The following is a 20,456-nucleotide window of genomic DNA, read 5'->3' as shown; positions in this document are numbered from 1 at the left end:
CCCTCAGTTCTGGGAATTGAGCACCCCTTTCCCAGAAAACTCATGAATAATCCACTCCTTGTTTAGCATGTAATCAAGAAGTAACAGTAAGTATAAGCATCGGAGTGGTCCATGCAGCTGCTCTGCCTATGGAGTAGCCATTCTTTAGTCCTTTACTTTCTTAATAAACTTGCTTTTACTTTGAAAAAATAAAAGAAAGCAATAACCAGTTTCTAGAATTAATTCTTTATTTGAATGTTGATACAATTTATTTATTATTATTATTTTAAGATTTTTTTCCATTTTTATTGTGGCAGGATACACGTTGTAAATTTACCTTCTTAACATTTTAACTGTATAGTTTAGCATTATTAAGTACATTCATAACACTGTGCAACAATCACCACCATATGATTAATTCTTTATGAGTTGGAGGCTAGAAAAGTGAAACAGGCCGAGTATCCATCTTAGAGTTGGGCTTCTGCCTAGAGTAGTAGTCATAATGATAGCGACATGGGGAAGAGAAATTCTAGGCAGAAAAGTGCAGGTCCCTGGTGAAACACCACCCTCAAGCTCAAAAGCCTGAAACCGCAGCCCAAAGTGAGAACTTATATCCCTGTTTTCCCCCTTGAATGTTGCATTTTCCTAAACCACCCATGGCACCATCCTGCCCCATCCTGTGCCTATAAAAACTCAGACTCAGCCGGTAGATGGGACTACGGCTGGACATCAGAGAGAATCGGCTTGACTTCAGAGGGACAGCATATCTTTGGAGAAGAATCCAGCTGGAGACGGCTGCACTTCACGGGTAGACTACCTACCCGCCCCAACCCCTTTTCAACTCCCTTTCCTGTTGAGAGTTACTTTCATTGGAAATAAAATTCCCTGTATATACCTTACTTCAATTTGTTCGTGCGACCTCATTTTTCCTGGACGCCGGACAAGAGCTTGGGAGCCATAAGTGTAGATACAAAAGGCTGTCACGCTGACCCTTTGCCCTCACTGGCTGAGGGCAGCCGCCTCATGCGAAAAGGCAAAGGGCCCACTGAGCTGCTAACACTTAAGCCATCCACGGATGGCAAAGCTAAAAGAGCACTGTGGCATGCCCTCTGGGGCTCTGGGAGTTGAGGCACCACCGCCTGGATGCTGCCGCGGGGCCTGCACGGAAATTCACTCCTGCCGGTGCCAAGGCGTCTGGGTGGTTCCCCTGCTCGTTCCCTCCAGTTCTTGGACTAATTCACTCATGCGCTTCCTCCCGTGTGGAGTTTGGAGCGGCGGGCTGAGTAAACCAGGCACCCCTGTCGCGAGTCCTGTGAAGGGGTCAGGGAAATACCTGCCTCCACAACAAGGACTTACATTCATACAGCTTTCCCCGGTTTGCCAGATGTTTCCATACTCATTATCGCATTTGACCCTCCCTCATCATCACCCTGGGACATACAGAAGGTTCTGTCATGGGAGGAGGAGGAACCTCCAGGCTTGGCCACTGCCTCCCTCCCATGCCGAGTCCTCCCCCTGCGTGGGAGGCCATGACACAGCCCATGTGTGTGCCTGTAGCAGAACGAGCTTTCAACGTAGAATGACTGACAGCCTGACAACCATGTACCTTACTTCTTCTTAAGGAAAGGCAGAGAATTAAATCTGTCCAGAGGAAAATGACTGTTTTATCACTGGTCATGAGCCTCGATGGCCTCATAAGACTCAAATAACCTAAGCTGAGGCCAAGAGCCTGGGCCTGTGAGGGGAGGGTTGGAAGGTGGGCAGGGAATTTGGACTGCGTGTGTGTGGGATAGGTAGCTTCTCGTGGCTTCATCTGCAGCACTACCTCCTGCCCGTCTGCCCTGGAGAGACCAGCCTCCTCCATGGCCAAGTTGTTTTGGTGCTGCCACAGATATAACAAAATCCTTTGCCTGGGTACCATGAATGAGAGTCTCTTTGTCTTTCCCAACCTGATATCATGCAATGTCCTCTGAGTAGAAAGGGATTAATCGTCCATCTGCTATCTATTGGTTTCAGTCCACATAAATGTCTCTGACCTGGATCTTGCCATAAGGGTTATATGCTGTCTTTTACCTCTGTCTCTTGGCAATAGGGGTTTGGGCTATAGGGATGGGCTCTGACACGTCCCCCTGCACTAAATTATTCAACATTCCTCTTCTTATCTTTGCAGAGAAGGAAGCTGGGGCCCAAGAAAGGAAATAAACCAAATATACAAAGAAAAGGAAATGATATATACTTGTGACTAAACATCAAATTTGCTTCCAAGGTTCCCAGCCGCTCGATATCAGACAGCAACACGATGTGCTGTATAGACTTCATTTTGGAGAATTTAATACACCTGCTAGTTTTTCAGGTATAGGTCCTTCCAGTGCGAACTGCATAGCCTCTATTCCATTTCTTTTCCTTCATAGCAAATTTCATTATTTTTTTAGAAACAAAATTTTCTGATTATAAAAATAATAAATGCTAATTTATTATTAACACAGGAAAATGCAAATTTTAAGAGGTTCTTCTGTAACTTTTGATATTTTTATGTATTTCTTTCCTGACTTTCTCTTTGCATATAAATAATATACATTATACATAACAACTTTACAATCATATTTATAGCCTGCTGATTTTTATTGGATTCATTATAAATATTCATGCCATTAAAAATTTCTTTCAAAATATCATGTACATTGGCTGGAACAATATTCCACCATGAAGACATACCATAATTTATTTAACAATTCCCCTGTTGCTTGATATTTACACTGTTGCCAGCATTTCTCTATTATAAATAAAACTGCAATTATCATACTTGTACCTAAATCTTTGTCAGTATCGCTAATTATTTCCTTTGGATAGATACCTAGAAGTGAAAAATCTGGGTCAAAGCTTAGCAACATTGTAACACATTTGATTGTGTGTGATACATGCTTGGTCAAAACTTCTCCAAATAAATGTCTGTATTTGATGTCACCATGCCTTTCCCCTTTTCTCTGGAGCCGTCTAGAGCCTGGCTTTTGCCCACTCTGTGTCTCTGAAATGGCTGTCCTGAAAAATCTCATTTGTGTTTTTCAGTCTCGTAACACTTGACTCCCTCATAGCATTTGTACTGTCAGCTACCCAGTCTTCCTCAGAACTCTATTTCTTTGACTTCTGAATTCCTTTCTTTCTTATTTGTCTTACCAGTTTTCTGATACACCTGCCTAGACTCAGGAACTATTTTGGCTGCTGGTAACAGAAAACCCTGCTAACAGTGGCTGAAGTGAACGAGGACTTATTTTTCTTGCACAACAGAAGACAACATACAGCTGCCAAAGTTGGCTTAGTTGCTTGCCGATGCTAGGTCCAGCACCTCTGAGATTCTCTTGGTATTCCCTTCATGCTTGTTGCCTCAAAGATCACAATGTGGCTGCTGCAGCACTAGGCATCACGTCCACATTCAAGAAAGAAAAAATGAGGCAACCTCTCCCTTTTTGCAATCATTTTATTCAGGAAGCATGTTCTCTTTAGCAGGCCTCCTGCTGTGTTTCATCAGCCAGAACTGGGTCACATATCAGGCTGTAAGCCAATTTTGATTCATCCTCTGGAGGTCTGGGATGGTGTTATCCTCTTGAGATCAAGAGACTCAACCTGAACAAATCAATGTTGTTTTGGTAGGAAAAGGGGATGGTAGAGTGTGGAGAATGGCTTTGCATGGACATTGAAGAGAGTTGCTGCAATTGGTGATTTTAGATTCCTTCCTTAACCCTCTTCTATTTGACTTGCTTCCTAGGAATATCAGCCATAAACACAGATTCCCCTCTTACGCACATCGTGATGATAGTCCAAAACCTGAATCTCCAGCTCAGGGTCCAGCACCCTCACAGTATTTCTCTTGAGATTCTTCAGGCATCAGAAACCCACTTGCTCTGTTATGAATTTTCCCAAACTGGTACCAATATTACCTACTCCAGGAGCTTTCAAATGTGTTTTAATATCAGAACATTTTTTTTGTTTGTTTTAAATGGACATTACATGGAAAGACATTACATAAAGCAGATACTTTTATTTCTATCTTGCAGTCCTCCTCCTCATGGGGTGGGTGGGAGAAGGGTTGTGCATCTCTCAGAATCTTTTTTTTTCTATTTAGAGTCCAGTTCTTGCTCTGTTGCCTAAGTTGGAATGGAGTGGCATGATTGTGGCTCACTGCAGCCTCAAACCCCTGGGCTCAAGTGATCCTCCCATTTCAGTCTCCTGAGTAGCTAGGACTACAGGCGTGCACCACCATGTCCAGCTGATTTTTTGAAAGATTTTTGGTAGAGATGGGGTCTCACTATGTTGCCCAGGCTGGTCTAGAACCCCTAGCCTCAAGAAATCCCATCTCAGCCTCCCAAATTCCTGGGATTACAGGCATTAGGCACCATACCTGGCTTCAATCTCTTGGAATCTTTAGGACATTGACAAACAGAGTTTATCCTGATGTCTGGGGCCGGAATCCCCCAAAGCAGATCCTAAGACAAATGCTTATCTGATACTACTCTATTAGGGAGTGTGGTCAGTGCTAGGGAAATAGGAGTGAGGAGAAAGGTGCGTCTTTCCAGTCTTCCAGGACAGGGAAGAAGGGAGAGAAAATACGCAAACACACTAAGGAGCCAGTCAGCACAACTGAGCTGGCATCCAGCTCAACTGATTGCCTAATCTTGCCAGACCCTCTTCTGCATGTCCATGTGAGCTGTTGCATCTGAGGACAATCCATCTCCGGGGAGAATATTAGAAGAGTGTATCTGCTGGCTCCTGAACCCATTGGTCAAAACGTCACCTTCCCATTACACGCAGGGGTGCCGAAGGGTCTTGGTAGCATCTCACACTTCAGGGGCAGCAGGTGAGCCTCAGAGCAGGAGGTTAGAAGTGCGCAGCATGAATAAGAGGTGAGGTAATGTTGGGGCTACCTGAGCAAGGACAGTCCCTGAGGTGGCCAGCCAAAATAATGTGAGGCCATAAAGATCTCAGGTGATACACGGGAGGAGTCTGATACAGTTGATGAACACCCCTATTATACAGGTGAGAAAACTACAACCCAGAGAGGGGAAGTGCCTTCTCCAGTCTTACACAGTTAGTTAGTGGCAGAATGCTGCACCCTAGACTCTCAGTCTAGTGTTCCTTTATCATGCTAAGCTGTCATTGCATGAATTATTTTTACCTGTTTTTCTCTTGAAGACTCAAGAAAACATCATCAAAACCCTGACCTTTCTCAACTGAATATTCCAAGTGACTTTGGTATCAACTTCATCCATCACAGACTGTGTGCACATTTTCACTGGCATACTTTTTGTTTGTTTGTTAACCAGGTTCCTTTAGAGTTAGGCAAAGGAAGTCTCCACTTCCACAGCGAAGGGGAAGTCTATTATTATCAGCCACATCTGCCAATATTAGGTAGAGGCTTTCTTTGTCTTTGCCAGAATTGGGCAGCAGCCATCCTTATTTAATAAAATACTGAGGATAATTCTAAACTGAGAGTGATGTACCAAACTTAGATGAATGCTTTATAGTTTCATATTCTTTTTAATATTGAAAATTGCCATTTACAGTTCCCTTTTACAAAATCCTTTTCTGTGAATGACATGGCATACATCAGGCATAACTATAATAAGTATAGAATTTCTTCCAGAAAACAAAACCAAACTGGGGAATAGGTATTAACAATGCATAAAGAAGTCATACTTGCACTACAGAGAAAGGTGGGAATTAGTTACCTTGTTTTAGACCCTGGACCTTTCTAAGAATTGTTATTCTGTGAAATGATTTCCTGAGGCTGGCCACCTCCTAGGAGATGACACTGAAGTACAGAGGGCCCTTGAACAATATGGGTTTGAACTGTGTGGGTCCACTTGTATGTGGATTTTCTTCTACTTCTGCCACCCCAGAGACAGAAGAAATACCCCTCCTCTTCTTCCTCCTCCTGAGCCTACCCAACGTGAAGATGACAAGGATGGGGATCTTTATAATGATCCATTTCCACTTAATGAATAGTGAAGATATTTTCTCCTCCTTATGATTTTCTTTTTTAATTTTTGTGGGTGCATAGTATATGTATATTTTTATGGGGTACATGAGATATTTTGATAGAGGCATGCTATGTGTAATCATCACTACTCTTTTAGTTTTTGTTTGTTTATTTTTTTGTTTTGTTTTGTTTTGCTTTGTTTTGTTTTTGAGACAGAGTCTCTCTCTGTCACCCAGGCTGGAGTACCGTGGCACAATCTCAGCTCACTGCAACCTCAGCCTCCCAGGTTCAAGCAATTCTCCTGTCTCAGCCTCCTGAGTAGCTGGGACTACAGGTGTCCACCACCACGCCTGGCTAAATTTTGTATTTTTAGTAGAGACAGGGTTTCTAGTATTCTAGTATAGAATACTAGAGTGTTCTATAAAAACAAATGACACTGACTGACATGCAAGTATACACTCCTAATAAATTCACCAAGCCTTGCTTTCCCTCTGTACACACATTTCCTGGCCACCAGATAGCTTTTATGAGGACTCAGGTTTGTTCAAATTCTTTTTCCAAAGAAATGGAACTTCCTAAAAGATTTTAGGTTGTTATATTCTTGAACTGGTTGAGCAAAATGTGTTTTCTGATCTTTTATAGTTGACTGAATGTGCTGGTGAAATAACTGAATTCATTGTGCTTTCACTAAAGACTTGTGTGTGTGTGTGTATTTATATTAAAAGTATTAAAAAACACATTGGTATTTAATCTACCCAGTAATAATTTTTAATGTTTTCCCATGAAAATTACACAAGCAAGGCTAACCATAAGAAATGCCGTTACTAGTAAAATTTCTGATGCATAGACAGAGGCTTCCTTGGATGTGTGCTAAGGCTCATAGAATACAGACGATAGAGTAATTTTAAGATGATGGTCTTCATAGAGCCAGAAACAATTTCTTTTCAATTTTTGAAGCAAAAATTATTTCATCACTTAGAAACACATTTTTAAATGTCCCTTGAGGTTTTTTAGTTCATGTAAACAACAACAACAACAAAAACCATGTGTTGTTCATTTGCAATTATAACAGTGTATTTCTCATCTGGCATTGGAAGAGTGAGGGATTGGAGATAGTGATCCAATTCCACATTTACTGAGTGCTGATGGAGATGGTACAAGACTGCTTTCCATTTCTGTACAACCCACATCCACACTGAGAAAAGCTGGGGCCATGAACATGCTGACTTAGGGGTAGGGAGGGGAGGCAGGACAGGAAGAGAACAAATAGACTAAGTTTAAAAGTTAGAACTGCGAGTCTTTGTCCAGCGGGTTATAACCATCAGGGTGTAAATATATAACACTGTTCTAATCATGTAGTAAGTACTCAATAATTAAGTGACTAGGACAAATATTAGATTAATTGTCTTCTAGGCTCCTGGATGTCAGGGACCATACTAGCTTGGCATGATGGTTGTTTGGGAATCTAAAACAATAATGTATACTCAATGATTCGGGAATTGAAGGATGAAGTTCAAAGACCACTCTGATGCTGGTTAGCTCAATTAGGTACCAAAAAGACACAGGCAGTAAGTTTTATGTCCATAAAAATATGGGCTATTCATCAAACCATGGGGTAATTTTATAAGCATGAACCACTGTTAGTGTTGAAGAAAAACTCAAGCAACAGGATTAGGGGGAAAACTCAGAATATATTCTAATAACAGGAGATCGTATGAGAGGAACAGGACATTTTAGCATGCCGGGCGATGAATTAAAACAACTTGGAGAAATGAAGAAAAGAATCATTGGACTCTTTGGACTCTCATGGAGAAATGACAAAAGAAACCAAAGTAAGTTCAAGTTTTCACACAGAGCAGATGAAGGGAGGAAGTAGTGTTCTAAATCTCACATTGTTTTTGATCATGGGTCATGATTTAAAAACCATTTAATGGTGTGACCTATGGTGTATATACACACAAACATGTATATCTGAAATTGTAATGTCACAAGTGATACGCTTATCATTTACAATGAATTCTGCTATTTTCTATTCTATTCTATTCCATCATTTCAAGAATACCAGCACAATCTACCTAATTGATTTCACAGCCCATAATGGGTTATGATCAATAGTTTGAAAAACACAGGACTGGGTAAGCACCAAGGGTAAGAAAATGTACTTAAAACTCTGGTGAGGACTTATTTATCACAGGTTGAAAGAAGAGACTGCTGGGATGGGCTAAGCCAGTCAAGAAACTTGTAGGAAGTAAACAGGCTGGAGAGGTCTGCACTGCCTGTGGGAATCGGGTGAGAGTCAAGATCTGCCCCAGGTGACCACTGGTATTGAGCATTTTGAGGGCTACAGAGGAAGACGGGCGGGGTTGGTGGCTGGTATCACTGAGTAATGCTAGTTACAAAGGATCCTGGACAATGCTACTTTGATGCATGGTTACAATCTTTGAATATCTTACAGAGGAAGTAATTTACACAGTAGGGATTCAACTCTTCCCTGCTCAAAATGTTGAAAGAGCTTCTCAAGATACTTAGGATAAGGTCAAAATCTTTGTGATGGCCTAGAAACCCCTTGCATGGCTTGTGCCCTGCCTCTCTCTCCACCTGCTCTCCCCACCACCTGTCCTACCCTGTAGCCGATGAGATACTTTCAAACTTTCCAAACTTTTCCTTTGTGTCCCTCATACTGTTCCCTCTACTTGAGCCGCTCTTCCTCTGTTCTTCATCCAATTTCATTTTTACTCCCACACGAAACGTTTCCTGATTCTCCAGATGAGATTAGGTCTCCTTGTTAGACCCTTCACACAGGAAAATCACTTATCTGTGTAAGCATGTATTTAATATCTCTCTCTCTTATTAGACTATGAGCTCTGTGAAAGCAGGGACTATGTCTGACACAAGATAAAAACAACTACTTTAAATATCTTACCAGAAAACTGCATTTCATTTTCTTTGATAATATTTAGAATATCTTCTGAATCTATGCTGGTATCACCTTTTTATTGATAATATTAATTTTTTCTTTCTCTTTTCCTTAACCAGGCTTCTGAGGGGTTTACCTATTTTATTATTCCTTTTAAACAACCAGATTTTGGGTTTATTTATTCTTTTTACTATATTTAGCAACACCACCACATTCTACTATTAGTTCTAATAGTTCTTCTTAAAGAACTAGAGTCTTAAGGTTTTTAGTTGTGCAATTATAGCATTTACAATGAAAGACTTTCTTCCTTTTCCATATTTGTATCTACTATTTCATTTTCATGTCTTACTGCTTTATTTTAGTCTCTAAAACAATGTTAATAATAGTGGTGATAGGAGGCATCTCTGTTGTATTCCTGAATTTGGTGGCTTTAGTACAGCTCCATTTTGTGTGCTGTTTGCTGTGTTGTTTTGAGTAGTTAGCATTTATTGTTCCTTGAAGGACTTGTAAGGTTGGATGAAATCCAGAAGCATCCTGGGAGTCACACAAAAAAGTGGAGAAAGGAGTGATTGACTATGTCAAATGCTGTATAGGTCAAGTAAGATAAAGCCTAAGAACTGATCATTAGATTTAAAAACATGGAGGTCTGTGATGACCTTGACCAGAGTAGTTTGCATGGAGTGATGATTGGAATGGGTTAGAGAGAGGATGCAGGGAGAGGAAGTAGAGACCAGGAGAGAAGGCAAGTTCTGTTTTGCCAGGAGATGTTGTAAAGGGGAGAAGAGAGTTGAGGCAGCAGCTGGAGGAGAATGGGGTCAAAAGAGTATTTTTTTTTGTTTTGTTTTTTAAAGATGGGAGACATTAAACTATATTTGAAAGTTACTGCTTAGGACCTGGCATTAAGGCAAAACTGGTGATCAAACAGAGAGAGGCATGTTTACAGAGAGAAGTCCTTACAAAAGTGAGAGGAGTGAGATGGTGTACACAAGTGGAGGGTGACTTTTTTTTTTTTCTTGAGACAGAATTTTGCTCTGTTGCCCAGGCTACAGTGCAGTGGCGGGATCTCAGCTCACTGCAACCTCCACCTCCCAGGCTCAGCGATTCTCCGGCCTCAGCCTCCTGAGTAGCTGGAACTATAGGTGCGCGCCACCGTGCCTGGCTAATTTTTTGTATTTTACTAGAGACATGTTGCCCATGTTGCCCAGGCTGGTCTTGAAATGCTGAGCTCAGGCAATCTGCCTGCGTCGGCCTCCCAAAGTGCTAGGATTACAGGTGTGAGCCACTGTGCCCAGCCAGAAAGAGGCCTCATGCAGTATTCAGCCCTCTTGCCCTTCTGCCTTATGCCACGTGAGGACATAGCATTCCTCCCCTCCAGAGGATGCAGCCATGAAGCACCATCTTGGAAGCAGATACCTGACCCTCACCAGAGACCAAACCTGCCATTGCCTTGATCTTGGATTCCCAGCCTCCAGAACTGAGGGAAATACATTTCTGTTCATTATAAATTACCCAGTCTTGGGTATTCTGTTATAGCAGCACAAACAATATAAGACAAGGAGGGAAGGCAGAATATGAGAGACAGGGACAGATGCTGGTAAGTGGGCCACTGTAGTCACCTATTGTTTCTTTTTCTCCATGGACGTATAGCTTTCCTAGGTGATTCTCATAAGCATGCAAGTGTGGAATCACTAGTTTATAGCTAGAACCAAGCAACTCACACAGCTCATCACTTCCTTCAATCAAGTCAATCCCGCATCTTGGATCTCATCTCTCTTGTGGTGAGGAAAGGCATTTCCAGAAAAAAGAATGAAGAAAGTGTGATTTCAAATTCCTAGGCCCTAGATCCCACTCTATGAGAACAGCCCAAGCCTTCATAGCTGGACAGGCTGGACCTATGAGAAAAGAGAGGGAGGAAAGGAAAGGGAGAGGGAGAGGGAGGGAGGAATGGAAGGAGAGAGAAATGGGTAGATAAATAGAGACAAGGAGAAAAAACGTCAGTCCTCTCCCAAGAAAGAAGCAATCCAAGAGGGAGAGGGGCACCTGGCTGCTGAGGGTACCCCCTCATCTAGAGGCCATGATACAGTGGGTTCCTCAAACATGGCCAGTGCTTCCCCCCGGAAGAGAGGCCACATGCAAAGTCACTGGCCCCGATGCCAACTCCTCCTGGGAACAGAAAGGGTAGGGTCAGGAATCTGTTTAATCATCGAAGTTGCTCCCCTCCTCTACCTAGGTCTAAGTCAAAAATGGGTGCCATGGGAGACAAATTCAGCCAGCACAACATTTTTGAAAATTATACCAAAATACCCTAAGCAAGGCAGACAGGGCACTTTTTTGCTCTATGCAGCACCCCCTGCCCCCATATCCTCCAGGGCCACTGTAGATGTGGGCACCCCTGGCCTAGCCACCGAGTTACAGCTTCTGGTGTCTAGTCACAGGCAGTAAGGAAATGCTGGCTCATTTTTTTTTTTCTCCCAGAAAAAAAGTCTTAAAACAGAATGACCTGGTGAACTTCCCAACTCCAGAATTCTGTGCATCTATTTTCTAGTGATTGACACTGACTTCAGCCAGCTGTTTCTTTAGGAGTCTTCCCTATGGGGTAAAAATAAGAAAGAACTTGTTTCCTGATAGCAGCAAGGAGAACAGGAGAACACCACTACCCGACAGCGGAGAGCCCCAGACACATACTCGCTTCTTGTTCATTCCCCTGCTATTGTACGGTAATGGGCACTGATATTAAACATGCATATTTCACAGTCTCTTGTCCCACGATTTGGAGGATGGCCATTCACTATGCATGAACCACTCACTCATGCTCATCACACAGAGAAAATTACATTTTCCCAGTTGCCAAATGGAAGAGATAAATTATCTCGCGTGGACAAGCACACTGCTCTCAAGAGCAGCTTCCAGACTTAAGACAAAGAGATTTAAAAAACAAAAAACAAAACAAAACAAAACAAAACCACGCTGGAAGGGACTCTGAGCTTTCCAGGTGTTCTCAGGGGTCAGTCTCTTCATTCGGACTCATCATATCTTCACTTTGCACTTAGTGGGTTTAAAGTGCTGGGACATTTGTCCTTCTGCTTCTTTTGGATTAAATGAGCAGCCTTGGGCCTCTTATTCTTCCTTCATAGAAGAGATGTTATAAAAATGAAAAAATCAACACAAAACATTTCATATCTATGCCTACTTGCTGAATTGGTAATACTTGTAATGAAAATCAAGGAGGCAAAATGTTAAAATGTTCTCTTTGGGGAAGACACATTGGAATCTTACCACAGATGTACAGACACTTGCTTGCTACACACTACTTCCTTATCCCTAACTATTATCTGAGGTTAATGAAGGTCCTGATAACTGCGGTCTCTAACTTAGCATATTCCTAAACCTACTACCTGCACACATAGGAGTCGCAGCACAACCAGGTACTAATGGCAACTAACATTCATTACCCTTCATACCACCATCACTGTGCAAACCTTTAGTGCATTTCCCAATATGATCCCACAATCCTTCATTTTTATGTTTTTGCCCACGCTAAAATTCGACAGCGAATTCTTGCAACAATTATTAAGCGCCTGGAATTGCATTAGGCTCTGGGGGTAGAGGTGGGGGACGAAGAAGGAATAAGCGCAGTACACAGTAGACCTTATTAAAGTGCCAAAACGCAGGTCTCACTCGGAAGGCTTTGGGAGTTGGGAGAGGAGAGAGCTCATGGGCAGCTAAAGCCACCAGCGACCTCATTATGCGATATTTAGGTTATCAGACTTTTCTATGCCTCGAAAAGCAGCGCCTTAACCATTCCAACGGGACTCACCGCGTTCAGTGACGCCCCTCATTGGTGCCCACAGCTTTGGGCTCGCTGAAGGCACCACAGAAGCACCAGTTATTACCAGTGTTAGTGGCTTCTCCTGTCCCTTTCCTCCGGATCCCAAAGTGTTGGTTCCCTTTTGTTAGTTTTATTCCGGTCATGCCAGTGAGCAAAGATTCACAGCCCAGGCGGCCCGCTCGGAATCTGAGGCCGGCTGGGGACCGGTGCACGTGGGCTCTGCGCCCCCTCGACCCTCGGCCCGGTGCCCCTTCCCGCGCGCGCAGGTCTCCCCGGTTCCAGAGCCCACCGGTCCCCGCCGGCTCCTTCTCCCCACCCACCCTCCCACCGAGCCCCCGGCGGCTGCAGCAGCGCGGGGCTGGCGGGGCTGCGACCGGGCTCAGGCGGATCCCCGCTTCCCGCCTTCCCGGCGCCCCTTCCCTCCCGGACGCAGCCCGAGGATCCCCCACCCCCGGCGGGCGTGAGGACGGGCGTCTGAGTGACTGGAGCTCTACCGCGTGTGCCCCGGGAAGGCCAGGCTACCCCCGGACGGGGCTCGGCTCCCCAGGTGAGCTCGTCTCCGCGGGGCTGGGTCCGGGAAGGCCCCGGGACCGCGCGGCCGAGCGGCCTGGAGGCTGCGGGAGGGCAGAGCCCGGCACGCGGGAGGCGGCCGCCCCCCGGCGCCCAGGGCCCGGCTCCCCAGCGCCACCGCCGCAGCAGGTGGGGGCCCAGCGGGTGGGGGCGGGGCCCGGCTCGGGGCGGAGCCGCGGCAGCGGCAGCCCAGGCGGGGGCCGGGGCCGGGGCCAGAGCCCGAGCCCGAGCTGGAGCAGCGAGCTGGGCTGTCGGGGCGCCCGCGGGAGCTCACTGCGCGCCAGGGCTGGGACCAGCCTGGCCGAGCGCGCCGGCGACGCGGCCGCAGACAAAGGGCGGCTCGTGCCCGGGCCGTCGCGCTCTCGAGCTCTGCCTCGGTAAGTGGCTCCCCCTCTGCTGGCTTTCTCCTCCCGCCGCCTGCGCCTCTTAGAGTTCGGCGGGCTCCGGAGAAGCGGAGAAGAGATGAGACTTCCTCGCACTGTCTGCCTCCCCACCTCACCCTAACAGTAAGCCCCCCAGGCCACGCCACTGCCAAACTAGCGAGTGTCTGAGCGGCGGGGGTCTCCCGCGGGACCCGCCCGGCTGCCCTGGGTGACCTCCTCGCTCGCGGACCGCGCGCCAGTGCTGTCCCCGACCCGTTTGGGATGGGAGGTTGCAGCTGGGCTCCCTGCGGTGTGTTTAGGGGAGGAGGACGCAGGGGCCGGGCCCCGCGAGGGGACCCCACCCCCGGGGACAATCCCGAGCGCTTGGGGTCGCCGAGGGGCGGTTCACACTGCGAGTTCAGATTTGGATCGCGGTTGCGGGGTCTGCCCCAGTCCCCGATTATCCTCCCCTCCAGCCTCTCCCTTCCTTGTTCAAGGGTTGATACAGAGCCCTCTTCCCTCGCCACCCGACCGAGGCGCCCACACTCCCGGTCGGTAGCCCCTGGGAGAAGGGGAGTGGGGGGACCCCGCCGCTTTCCCCGCTCGGCGACCCAGAGCCCCAGCCTGCTGGAGAGGGCAGCGGCTCGGGTTTGACGTCCTGGGTCCCAGGCCGGCTCCCCCAGCCTCCTCCCGGGTTGCTGTCTATCAGAAAAGCAATCGCAAGTCCGACCGGCTTTTGCTTTTGTTCTGCCTGCTACTCGCTGGAATCGTAGGTAAAGCCGGGGTGGCGGATGCCTCGGGAGGGGGCTGTGGCGGGAGTTTCAGGTGCGGCCCGGAGATGACCATTGGAGGAGGCGGCTGTTTCCCGCCCCTGGGTGGGGAATGGATTCTGATCGCTAATCGATATCTTGGAGCCAGCAGTGGGTCAGCAGCGTCCGGAAACAGTGCAGCGGCCGCCTACTGTCACGCGCCTCTCCAGCACTCTGGAAAGCACTACCTCGAGACGTGCATTTCCATTCATGGATCTGTGCCTGGTGGTTGATTAATGTCACCCCTGCCTGGGTTCTCTAAGGAGGAGTGTCTGCAACTGTTCAATAGCCATTTACTGGGAGGTTACTGTGTGCAAGGCAGCTATCTTACAATAACCTTAACGTAAAAGATACTTATTGAGCACCTACTATGTGAAAAGCAGGTATACTACAAACTTTTCAATTGAATAGATACATATTGAGCACCTACCCCGTGCAAAGGTGAAGTGTCATGAGGTTCTCAATGTAACAGCTATTTATTGAGTACCTACTATGTTCAAGGTAGCTATGCTATGATCTTATTGTAATAGATATTTACTGAGCACCTACTTAGTGCACAAGGCTTTTTTGCTGAAGGGTTGCCCAGTGTACTTTTGGGGTACAGATAGAAACAAAGGAGAGAAAATATAATATCTTCTGACCCTTGAGTCTTCAACTCCTTTAGTGACCTGCATTTTAACCTTTCTGAACCGCTTGTGTGGTACATGAAGGGCTGGTCGTCTACACTTGAGGGTACACTTCTATGCTTGAGGGTTTGTCAGCCAGGAGCAGTGCTGAATAGTAAAAAGTCTTGCCTGGAACCTCTTTCCAATTCAGTTTCCTTGCATTAGAAAAGTCAGTTTCTTTGTGTAAAGCTCCATGGAGTTATCACAGGGAATCGAAGGGCCATAAGGCAAAGCCCTAATGCTCAAAGGGACAGAGAATCTGTGCTGGAGACAGACAGACGAAAAGACACCTTCTAAACAAGGAAGGAACCAATGGAGGAAGGGAGGGAGAAGCATGAAGACAGGGCCAGCTGAACCTTCCAGCCCCTCACTCCAAACTGATACCAGTGGTGTTGGGGTGAGAGAGTCTTTAAGTCCCATCATTGCCCGTGGCTGGGGCCCTAGGACTAGAATTCAATAGTTTTCCTGCTAAGAGATTTGATGAATCTGTTACTCTGATAATCAGGATCTTGAGATGCCCTGGAATATCCAGACTGGCAAGAAAATCATATCCATTAGCAAATATTTGAGTATTTACAATGCAATATAGGCATTTAACAGGGAAATGTAGTCTAAGATGTAGTCTTTGTCTTAAAGAACTCTGGTTCACGAGATAAACATGTAAAATGACAACTTGGGCAGCATATATGAAAAGCCAGGAGCAAATTCCTCCTGGAATTTAACCTGAAACATACTCTCAGCACATGGAACTGTGGTTTTTCTCTTATCAGACATTGAGAACTCTCTATGTGCCTTCTATGTTTATCTTTTTGCCTTGGCCTCTGGAAATTCCTGGTAACAGCTTTATCCCAGCTTCTTGGTACAATGATTTTTTTCTCCCTAAATTATTTCTGAGACCTCCTTTTTAAATTGTTTATAAAAAAAAAACTATATTACAGTATTTTTGTTGTGACCTTGAAAGCCTCTCTGAAATCTTTTCTGTAAGTAAGCCCATTATGAAAGATACATAGAAAATATGGTAAGTACTAGACGAATGCGCTGATAAGAAAAGAGGGAAAATCTGTCAGGAATTGACAGAGAAAACAAATGGGCTTTGCAAGATGAACTAGGATTCAGATGGGCAAAGACAACTAACAAGACTTTCCTCCCAAATTGAGGGAAATCGTTTTGGCAAAGGTGTCGAGGAAAACAAACTGTCTTTAGAGTAGTTTAGGCATTTGCTAGATCTTCCTCTGGAATCGTTTCCTTTCACTCAACACGCAAGTGCTGCTGGAACATTTTACTGTGTCAAGGACTATGCTAGGTGTCAGGTGGGGGGCATCACCCAGAACCAGTTGAGGTTCAGCATGATCCCATAGCTGGCAAGGACCTTGGTCTCCTGTCCTGGCTGTGGGGTAGCACTGCCCTGCATCTCAGCCATTCTTTCAAACATTCCTGGAGTTTTTTTCACCTGAGCTGAACTTGACTGTAATCTTCTTCAAGGCCAAGAATGTGACTTTTTTTTTTTTTTTTCTCTCTGCATCCTTCCCTCCTTGCAGGCTCAGGCAGAAAGAGTCGCTAGGGTAGGTGACACTTATTTTAGTGACCTCTATTGCCCATTTCTTCACCCCTTCCCGGCCTCATCAGGGCCTGCTGTCTGCTCTTCCTCTCCATCACTTTCAGCTGTTCAGAGCCTTTCACTGTATGAAAACTGGTCTCAGGGGAAAACCAATCTGTCATCAGTCACTTTCTCTTGAATATGAATGTAGGTCACTGTGTTCTCTTTTCCAGGGGTCTTTGCACTTTAAGCCTCATTATGGAATGAAAGGCTGTGTTCACCATGAGACGATGTCAGGCACAGACAAGTGGGTGTCAGAGGTAATTGGGGAGGCAAAGTGCCTTTCCTGGTGCTCCTGAAACCACCACCTCCTCACGTAGCCAGTCTTGGCAAGGGTCCTTGCAGTCCCATGATTCATGAATGTCTGGAGGCTTCATTGCTGTTTATCATGGTGCAGTGGTTGAAGTCAGACAGTGGCTCTCTGTGAGCCACCTGCCAGCTTGGCCCTCATATATTCCACTCCAAAGTTTAAAGCTTTATTGTTTGCAGGGAGAATCCTTGCTTCCTTACCTACATGTGCCCATTATTTTAAGGCAGTGATTCTCAACCTGGGCGCTGTTGATGTTATGGGCCAGATAAGTTTTTGTTGTGGGGAGCTGTCCTGTGCATTACAGGATGCTTAACAGCATCCCTGGCCTCTGCCCCCTAGATGCCAGGAGCACCATACACCAGCCTGCTCCCCAAGTTGTGACAACCCAAAATGTCTCCAGCCATTGCCAAGTATCCCCTTGGAAACAAAATCACTGCTACTTGAGAACCACTGTTCTAAGGGTTATTGGTTATTATGTATCATGCCATATAATAGAGGCCTTATCTAATGTAATTCAATTCTTTTCAATAAAGAGGAACTAATACATGTGTAATTAACATGGCAGAACTTTTCATATAAGTAATTTCATAAATTAGAATAAATACCTCTTTTTTCAGACCTCATATCCTAATCTGGTTATTATATTAAGTTCATCTTTTGAAGCATGAAACCTCAAATTCTTCTTTTTCTAGTGTGGCTGATTTATATACCAGAACTGTGGGTAGCAGAACTGCATTACCCACAAGATCTTCCCAGCCTGCTACTTGGGCAGTGCCTGGTAACCACCAGCCGGGGAGGAAAATGGCAGAGGAGGATTCAGTTCAGGTGGACTTGGTGCTTATGTAATTTGATGGACCCTCTTTAAAGAAAAGACAAAATGATAAGGGGAGCACATTGCTAGGGCACCTCCCAGGCCTTGGAAGGGTCTGGTGAGGACAAATGATGGGCTCTGAATTTAAGTTTCATTAGCTTCGTGGGAAAACAGCCTTTGGGAAAGGTTTTGAGGAACGACTGGACAGCTGTGTCTGCAAGAATAGAAAATTAGTCCTACCTATGACTGATAGGAGCTAAGAGAAACTTCTCAAAGTGTTGACTTAAATTGAGAGCACAGATCAAAATGGAATTGTTAAATCCAGGGTGACCTGTACTTCTGTTAACACCTACCCTCAAAAGTAAGAACTTCCATATCGTCTGCAACCCCAGGTCCACATTAGCAGCATCATAGGTGAAATGAGGGGCAGGGTTCATTCCGGTTTAGCAGGAGGCTCTGCGTTCCACTAGTGGGTAGTAGTAACTTACTGCACCTTATAAACGAGGTTGGTCAGTGCTGAAGTTATTGCCTCGGGAAGTGAATGAAACTCTTTTTCAGGTCACTCTAATGGTATTTGAAGAGTTTATAATAGGAGTACATTGATTCAAACTTTTCTTTTGGAATACCTGAGCCTGGGATGAGACGTCCTTGCATTAAAACCAGCCAGGCAGGAAATACTTGCCCCCTTATTTTGGGGGGACAAGTAATTTAAGTACAGTCATGTGCTACACAATGACATTTCAGTCAATGAAGGGCTGCATGTGGGACTGTGAAACTGTAAGATTATAATACTATCTTTTTCCTGTACCTTTTCCATGTTTAGACGTATTTAGGTGTACAAATACCATTGTGATACAGTTGCCTACAGTGTTCAGTACAGTAGCATGCTGTACAGAGTTGTAGCCTAGGGGCAATAGGCCATACCATATAGCCTAGGTGTGTAGGCTATTCCATCCAGGTTTGTGTAAGTATGCTCTATGATGTTCCCATAACCAAGAAATTGACTAATGATGCATTTCTCAGAGTGATGTATGACTGTGTGAATTTAAGAACTTAAGATAATAAGGCTTTACAAATGAAACTATAATTCAGACTTCTCATTAATTCATCTTTTTCCTTAGTTTGGATCACCTTAGCTTCAGCGAGGAAGACAGTGTTCTAATTGTTGCTTTAGTGTAGAAATGTTAACTATAAATGCCTGGCCCTGCACGAGACTGATCTGGCAATATATCAATGTCTAGATTTAACAAAAATTAAAAATAAGAAATAAGAAACATTCTACATGAAGATTTGCTGTGGTAGAGATTTCCTTTAAAGCATTGCTCGTCTTTCGTTTGTATTTAAACAGGTTTGATTTGTAAAAAATTTTTCGAGTTGAGACCTGTTTGGAGATTTTGGGTCAAATGTGCACACAGTCACAGAAATGAGACCTGAAAGAGATTTTAGCGGTTTCTGGACAGCCCTGCTTGCCCATTGAATAATTAGAGAAACTGAGGCTGCGAGTGGTTAGATGGCTTGCTAAGGTCACACAGAGATCAGCTGGGAGGCTGGGGCAAGGAGCCAGGAGCTCACCCCATCCCCTTGTCACTCAGTGCTGCTGGGATACCGTTCTTCTGTCTTGCTGGTTGTAGAGTGTGTCGGTGTAGGGAAACTAGGCAGGAAAAGGGTTTGATAACTTGTCTCATTTCCAGGGCACTGATCCTCAGAGAACTACTCATTAATTCAAACTGATTACATCTATGCCAAAGGTGTGTGTAAACACAGGCAGTATTGAAACAATCACAGAAAAACTGAGACGGTTTGATTGGTGGAATGAGATTATCTTATAAAAACTTCTTTTATTGCTTTTTTGTATCATCTTTACAGTAAATAACTAGAATGAAAACATTTGTCTATTTAAAAAAGTAGTATGTATTCATTATGGAAGGTGGCAAGAATAATAAACACATTCTACCTGTGATCCTTTGATACTTTAATCTCAATCATATTTTGCTATGTTTATTTTTAGTGTTTTTTTAAGCTCATTTTCAAACTCATTTGAACAATTCAGACCATATTGTACATACAATTTTAATTGTTCTTGCCTTTTTTATTAGAATAATGTATGTGTTATTGTGAAGATAATTTTTTTTTAAATTTATTTATTATTATTATACTTTAAGTTGTAGGGTACATGTGCATAACGTGCAGGTTTGTTACATATGTATACTTGTGCCATGTTGGTGTGCTGCACCCATCAACTCGTCATTTACATCAGGTATAACTCCCAATGCAATCCCTCCCCCCTCCCCCCTCCCCATGATAGGCCCCGGTGTGTGATGTTCCCCTTCCTGAGTCCAAGTGATCTCATTGTTCAGTTTCCACCTATGAGTGAGAACATGCGGTGTTTGGTTTTCTGTTCTTGTGATAGTTTGCTAAGAATGATGGTTTCCAGCTGCATCCATGTCCCTACAAAGGACACAAACTCATCCTTTTTGATGGCTGCATAGTATTCCATGGTGTATATGTGCCACATTTTCTTAATCCAATCTGTCACTGATGGACATTTGGGTTGATTCCAAGTCTTTGCTATTGTGAATAGTGCTGCAATAAACATACGTGTGCATGTGTCTTTATAGCAGCATAATTTATAA

General features: G+C 44.6%; 2 protein-coding genes across 2 annotated transcripts in view; one reads left to right on the top strand and one right to left on the bottom strand.

The window, feature by feature from the left end:
- The window catches only part of CXXC1 (CXXC finger protein 1), a 459,484-nt gene that overhangs the window by 284,988 nt on the left and 154,040 nt on the right, over nt 1-20,456 (bottom strand). The gene's annotated exons all lie outside the window — the stretch shown is intronic.
- MAPK4 (mitogen-activated protein kinase 4) overlaps nt 13,467-20,456 on the top strand; it is a 177,871-nt gene continuing 170,881 nt past the window's right edge. Inside the window, exon 1 of the mRNA XM_050767748.1 lies at nt 13,467-13,646. The gene's annotated coding sequence lies outside the window, so the exon portion shown is untranslated. The remainder of the gene's footprint in view (nt 13,647-20,456) is intronic.

Source organism: Macaca thibetana, chromosome 18 (genome assembly GCF_024542745.1).
Source record: "Macaca thibetana thibetana isolate TM-01 chromosome 18, ASM2454274v1, whole genome shotgun sequence".
Taxonomy (NCBI): domain Eukaryota; kingdom Metazoa; phylum Chordata; class Mammalia; order Primates; family Cercopithecidae; genus Macaca; species Macaca thibetana.
This window is presented reverse-complemented; position numbering and strand designations above follow the sequence as displayed.